Raw genomic sequence first — 6,570 nt, 5'->3', positions numbered from 1 at the left:
GGGGGGGTTAATATGGGGTCATTGGACCCCTACGGGGGGCTCTGTCAATTTGGATTGGAGAAAAATCTCGTATTTATTTTCACTAACCTCTGACTGCACTTTAGCAAGGCCACAGTTACATTAGTAACATCTATGAGTTTATCACCAAGAGAAATCATAAGTATTTTTATACCACATTATGGTTGTTACAGGTATCTTGAAATATGCTTGGCGCTACTTGGAAATTATGGTAGTTATTAGACTTGCCACTAGATCATATTTAATGCCTTAATAAATGTGCATTTATCACATATCTGGGTTTTTTAAATATATTTTTAGAACTGTATTTCAACCTAACAGGTTTCCTTTGTGATTTTCTGTATTTTATTTTATATACTTAACGCTATCATTCTGAGACAAGGTCTGTAGATTTCCCCACATGTCAGAGGGGCCCATGGCACAACAAGGGTTAAGACCCCCTCCCAAGGTTTTATCTGTTCCTCCTTGAGCCAGAAGCGCCATGGGAAAAATTCACAATGAGGACCTGCCTTTGTCATCCTCACGGACAACAATGAGTTAAATGATGGTCTCAGGCTGGTGCTGCTGCCTCTCAGTGCTGGGGGGGGGAAGGGGGAGGGGAAAAAAAGAAAAATGGGAAGATTATTTCCCCGCTTCATCACATCACTGAACTTTACTTTTAATAAAATTATTATTAAATAGAAACGCCACGCTCATTATTTTGCATTTTGGTGATATTCAGAAACATGGTCCCAGTAATTATTTTGTGCTGGGTAAGGCTGGAATGTTCTATTTTTCTGAGAGCAGTTGAACCAGCCTCTCCTCTTCCCAGGCATAGCCTTTCCCTGGGCTGTGGAGAGGCATAGACAGTCTCTACTGTCTTCTTCCCCTTTCCCCACCCTGGAACCTACAGGCACCCCTTAATTAGGCCCAGAGTTCTCTAACTGGTCGTGGGGTACATGGCTCTGATAGGGAGAAAAATCCCACCCCCATAACTGTACTGTTTGTGTCGGAAGGCACCCCAGAGAGAGGCACTCTTCTTTGGATGCATCCCAGCCATTCAGACCTGGCCTGAGTTTAGGTTCTCCTCCCAAGCAGACCCTGACATGGGATTCCCACGCAACCAGCTTCTTTGGGAAATAACAGGAAACTGCGGTGGAAACACGGGGCAGCAAGACAAGAAAGGGAAGACAGCCAGGGACAGTTGTGTTCTTAATCCAGCCACCATGGTAGACAACTGCATCACAATATCCTGTGGGATCTCCGGGGAAAGGTTGAACACATGCCTCTGCCTTATCCCACCCAAGGGGCCAGGGAGTGGGGGCATTTATACACCAACCCCCCAGAGCCACTGCTTGAGGCTGCTCCCAAGGGATGTCACTCCTCAGTACTTCCAGCTCACACAAAGAGGCCTTTGTGGTGTTGAAAGAATTCTTGGGCACACAGCCACAGACCCTAACTCTTGGGGACGCAGGGAGCCCTTGGAACCAGGAAGGCAGGTGGAGAGATGGTGAGACACTTTGAGTATCTGGGGCAGGCCTAGGGCTTGCAAGCCATCTGCTGCTCCTCGAGGTGACAGTCTCTCCACCTCTCTGGCTCGGTTTCCCCACCTCCACAAGAGGCAGGGGTTCTCTGAGGGTCCACAACTGGAGGTCTACAAGCCAGGCGAAGCTCTTGGGTGTGTTTTCTTTGGTCCACATGGCTTCTTAAAAATTTTATAGCGGAACCAACTTAAAATGAGGAGGCTTCCCAGGAAACCAACTTTTAATTTTCTCTAGAAGAATCTAGTTGGCAACACCAGATGCCAAACCAGGTGATTCCCCAATACCATAGGGTTCTGGAGACCTAGCCTTTTTTTCTACCCAAAGTCAAGAGGTTTGAGGGGACACTTCTGCAACTTGCCAACAGATTCGCTCCTAGCCCCTCGTCTGAAAGTGTTTCTTGTTTGTTCTGTTTTGTTTGTAGGGAACCATGCAGCTGTCTGCCTTTTCACAGGGTGGAGGGATGGGGAATTGGGTAAAGCAGCAGGTAGCCTCAGCCTGCCCTGCTAGGCTTTGGGGCCAGGATGTTTTAGCCTCAGCTGGCAGGCCGGCTTTCACACGGAGGGCCCTGCCAGCTGTACCCAGAGCCGGTGCCACAGCCATCTTCCTCTCTCCACACTTGCCCCCAAACTCAGGCCCAGGGACACTGTGTAACCCAGGAACGGCTCTGTTCTGTGCCCCATAGGGGACCCCAAATTCCTCCGCTCTTTCCCACATTCTCCCCGCAAGATGAATCGGCTGCCTACAGCTCAAAGAATCTCTCCTTGGCTGCTGGGTTCCCGCCAACCCCCAGAGGCCACCAACTGTGCCCATCAACAGAAGTGGAAGTCGAGGGCTCTCAGCCCGTGGCTGCGCTGCCCTGGAAGGCGGCAGCTGATGACACGGGCTGGCCCCTGATTGCCAATCTAGATGGCGCTTTAAAACATCCCGTCCCCAGCCATCCCCTCCAACGCAGCTGTGATTAGTCTAGTCTCCTAGCCTGCGAGAGAAACCTCAGCGACGGAATAATTGGGTATGCTGGTCTAAAAGGGTGAAGCGCCTGAATCCAAGGGTCTTTCGGAGCCAGATGAAGTTTTATTCATTCCGTGGGCATGAAATAAAGGCTAACGGGATGGTCAGGGGGCAGTTCGGGCTTAATGTATAGGTATGAATCATCGGCTGGGTCATTTTCTTTTTTAAAGAACAGAAATGGGGACTGTTGAGATGATTTTTGAGCTCTTAGAAGCAATTTGAATTCTTGACTGAGCCTGGAGCTGCCTTTCCGCCCGTGATTGAGACCATAGCTCGGCGCTCTAGCTGTGTGACCTCGGGCAAGCCTTAACCCCTCTGAGCCTCAAAATCATCGCCTGTAAAGTGGAGAAGATCATAAGGCCTCCTCGCAGGGTGGCTCTGAAGGTTAGATGAGAAGTCCACGTAACGCACTCCAGACAGTCCCTTGTTCCGTGTCAGAATGCAGTAACCATTATATATTATTGTTGTATCACTCTGACTGATTTTTTTCAAGGATAGCACCAAGATTAACATCCGTTCTGGTTCTCAGTGACCAAAAAAAAAAAAATCTAAATTTCTGAACAGTGGGGTCTGAATTGATGAGCTCATAGCTGCGCCTTGCTTTGCTGCCGGGTCTTGCGGCTGTAAACCCGATCAGCAGGGCAAGGGGGTGTAGCTCTCAGCAACAAAAGCCCGCTGCGGGGCTGGCGACTTGGGCCCGACCTTGGCCGCTGGCCTGAGTCGAGCGGAGGGCAGGGGCCCGGGCGTAGTGGAGCAGGGCTTTTGCACGGTGCCCGCGGGCCCCAGGAATTTGTGTATTCAGCTGGTCTCCCTGCTCATTCGCAGGTGGAGGTGAACATCAGAATCCAATTTTTTGTCACCTTGTGGAATTATGAGCCTCCATTGCCGTTGCGCTGGTATCATCAGAGCACAGCGGACACGTGGGGTGATGGCTGTTGCTGGGTTACTCCTTGTAAGTTCAAACAGTTCCACATGCTGAATGACAACATATTTGCCGTGACCTGGGTAAATTAAACCGACGCTTCCTGCCTAGGTAGACTCGGACGTGATTCAGTACATCTGCTTCTGATGAGGGGTACCTCACTCGGTAAAGCAAGACATAAAAAAAACCCCACCGCTCTACCTTGCCGGTGGTTTTCCTTCCTTCTTCCCCTCCTCCCTCCCTTCCCCCGCCAGCCCCCCCTTCACTCCTCCCTCTACCCCCCTCCCCTCCTCTCTCCCTTCCCCCCCTTCCTTTTTCTTCTACTTTCATCTCCTCTCCCCTTCTTCCTTCCTTCCCTCCCTCTTTCCTTCATCTCTCTTCCATCCTTTCACCTTTCCTGTCTCTTTTTCTTTCTTTCCTTCTTTTTCCTATCATTTTTTTTTCCTAAGAGGAGAAGCAGCCATGCTGAGCTGCTCCGTGTTCTTGGCGCCAGACCCCGTTCGCCCTGTGTACACAGTCTGAGTCCTGTGTCCAAACATAAGACAGAAATGTGATGAGGGCCGGGCAGAGGAAGGGATTTGACAGGTCTTCTGCATCCCAAATCTCCAAGATGCAAAGGTAAAGTCAGGCTCTTTTCTTAAAGGTTAAATTTCACATTTTAATTGCCTCACGTGGAGACTGCTCCGAGCTGGGCTCCCACAGTTGGCTTGGCAGCCCTCCCAGTGCACTGAGGCTTAGGGCTGCCGAGCACCTCCCTCCTCCCACCAGCTCCATGAGAACTGGGGCACCGACAACACACACCAGGGAGTTGAACACTAAGTGAGTCTGCAGTGTTAGCGGGGTCTCATTTTAACCCCACGTGCTCGTAACTGACTGGATGCTTGTTCTAGCTCCTGTCGCTGAGTAACAAACCACTCTAGGACTTGGTGGCTGGAAACGACAATTATTACAGTCTCTTGGGTTCTGTGGGTTGACTGGACTTAGCTGGATAGGTCTCACTTGGGGACTCTCAAGCCATCGCAGCCAGATAGTGGCTGGGGCTAGAGTCTTCCAGAGGCTCAATTGGGCTGGATGCCCAAGATGGCACATGCACGGGGCTGGCGGTTGGCAGGAGCTCAGCTGCCACTGTCCACCCAGGCGTCTACACGTGGCCTCTCCTTGTGGCTTGAGCTTCTGTTGGCATGGCAACTGAATTCCAAGAGTATCGTAAGAGGGAGCCGAAGAAGCTGAACATTCCAAGAACATACATTCAAGAAGAGATATTCCAAAGGAATTGGGTGGAGACTGTCTGACCTTTGCTAACCCAGCCTAGAAGTCATGTAAAAATCACTTTCTCTGGGACCAACTGGTCAAAGGGATCACAGAGCCCACCCAGATTCAAGGGGAGAGGACACAGACTCCCTACTCTCAATGGGAAGAGCGCCAAAGAATGCAGGGGTAAAACTTCTACAACATTAAAAACGACAGCACCACCAACTCTGCTCATTGCCTTTAACTCGAAAGTCCTGATAACCCTGAAGTCTAAACCACCCTCTCTCTGCTACTGATGCCAGCATCTGGAGGGGAAAGCAGAGCATTTGAGAGGAAGAATGAATGGCACATTTCACTTCTTATCTTTCAGTGGCCCTTTTAGAGCACAGGTGACAACCCAGAAGCCCCCAGTGTGAGTGAAGCCTGAAATGGGTTTTAAAAAATTGATCCAATATTTTAAAAGTTGGAGATGTCACATAAAGTCAGATCTGACTTTTTAATCTAGGCTTGGCATTCCCTCAAGGCAACAACAGCTGGAGCTGAATGGTGGCTGCCACCTTTGCACAAGCCGCTGTGCATTGGAGAGCCCAGGGAGCCACAGTCCCCACCCATCCATATTGCCCCAAGCACTGAGACTGGATATCAGTGCCCATTTATCTGCACCGCCACACTGATTTGATTCGGGTTTTGGTTTTGTTTTTTGTTTTGGTTTTGGTTTGGGTTTTTTTTGCTTTTCTTTTTATTTTAGTTAGGAAAACATTTCTCTTGGTACCATGTCTTTATTGCAGTGGGAAAATACAATACTAGAACAATAGGGCCACATATCCAACACAAACGGGGAAAGGCATAAAAAACTGCCTATAGTGGGGGCACCTGGGTGGCTCAGTTGGTTGGGCGTTCAACACTTGATTTCGACTCGGGTTATGATCTCGGGGTCGGGGTTGTAGGATCGAGCCCCACAGTGGGTTCACACATTGGACGTGCAACCGACCTAAGATTCTCTCTCACACTCTGCCCCTCCTCTGCTCTCTCTAAAAAAAAAATCACCAAACTTCCTATGGTGTGGTTAATACACACCAAAGAGAATCGTGTTAACTTCCCTCACATCCCTTTCTCTCTCCCTCCTTCCTCTCCTTCCTCTCTCTCCTTCCTTCTGTCTCTTCTTCCGTCCCTTCTTCCATCCCATTTCCCCCTGTCCCCTTCTCCTTCTCTCCCTCTCTCTTTCTCTTTCTTCCAGTGGCTCCACAGGAGAATGGGGGAGACCTGATCAACTCTCGTCAATCACCCTGAGCTGATTTCATTTCTAGTCGTATGCTATTTATTACTTGAGTTAAAACAGTTTTCCTCTGTCCTGCTGTCTGTCTTTTACGTGACAGCCCACAAAATAAACATTCAGGACCTCAAAATGCTATCTTTGGTATAATAGACACTTCAAAAGCCCTCCTGGACAAGCCTAACGTGGTTTCCCAAACAACATGGGTGGTCTGCCGTCCGCAGGCGCGGGCCCCTGGCCGGCCGGGCCCTAGCTGTTATGGCTGTGTTTGTGCTCAGGCCAGGAGAGGCAGCTACTCCAGAACAATGGATACGCAGTTTTTTTGTTTTGACTGACAACTCTGTCACAGCCACATTTAGTGTTCCCCACTTGGCTATAGAATCTAGCCCCATTGGACTGAGAGTGGCCTGTCACCTCCCCAAGCTCGGCTCGGGACCTTTCAGTTCCATCCAGCATTTCAGCCTTTTTTTCTAATCGTTTCCGGGAGATGTCTGGTTTTTTCCTCCCCCTTCCCCCCTCCCCCTGCCCAGTTCTTTCTCTTTCTCTCCCCTGCCCCCACCCAGAAGCGTGGGCCC

This window comes from Ursus maritimus, assembly GCF_017311325.1.
Source record: "Ursus maritimus isolate PB19 chromosome X unlocalized genomic scaffold, ASM1731132v1 scaffold_X1, whole genome shotgun sequence".
Classification (NCBI taxonomy): domain Eukaryota; kingdom Metazoa; phylum Chordata; class Mammalia; order Carnivora; family Ursidae; genus Ursus; species Ursus maritimus.
The sequence above is the reverse complement of the archived record's forward strand: the minus strand, read 5'-3'. Positions refer to the sequence as shown.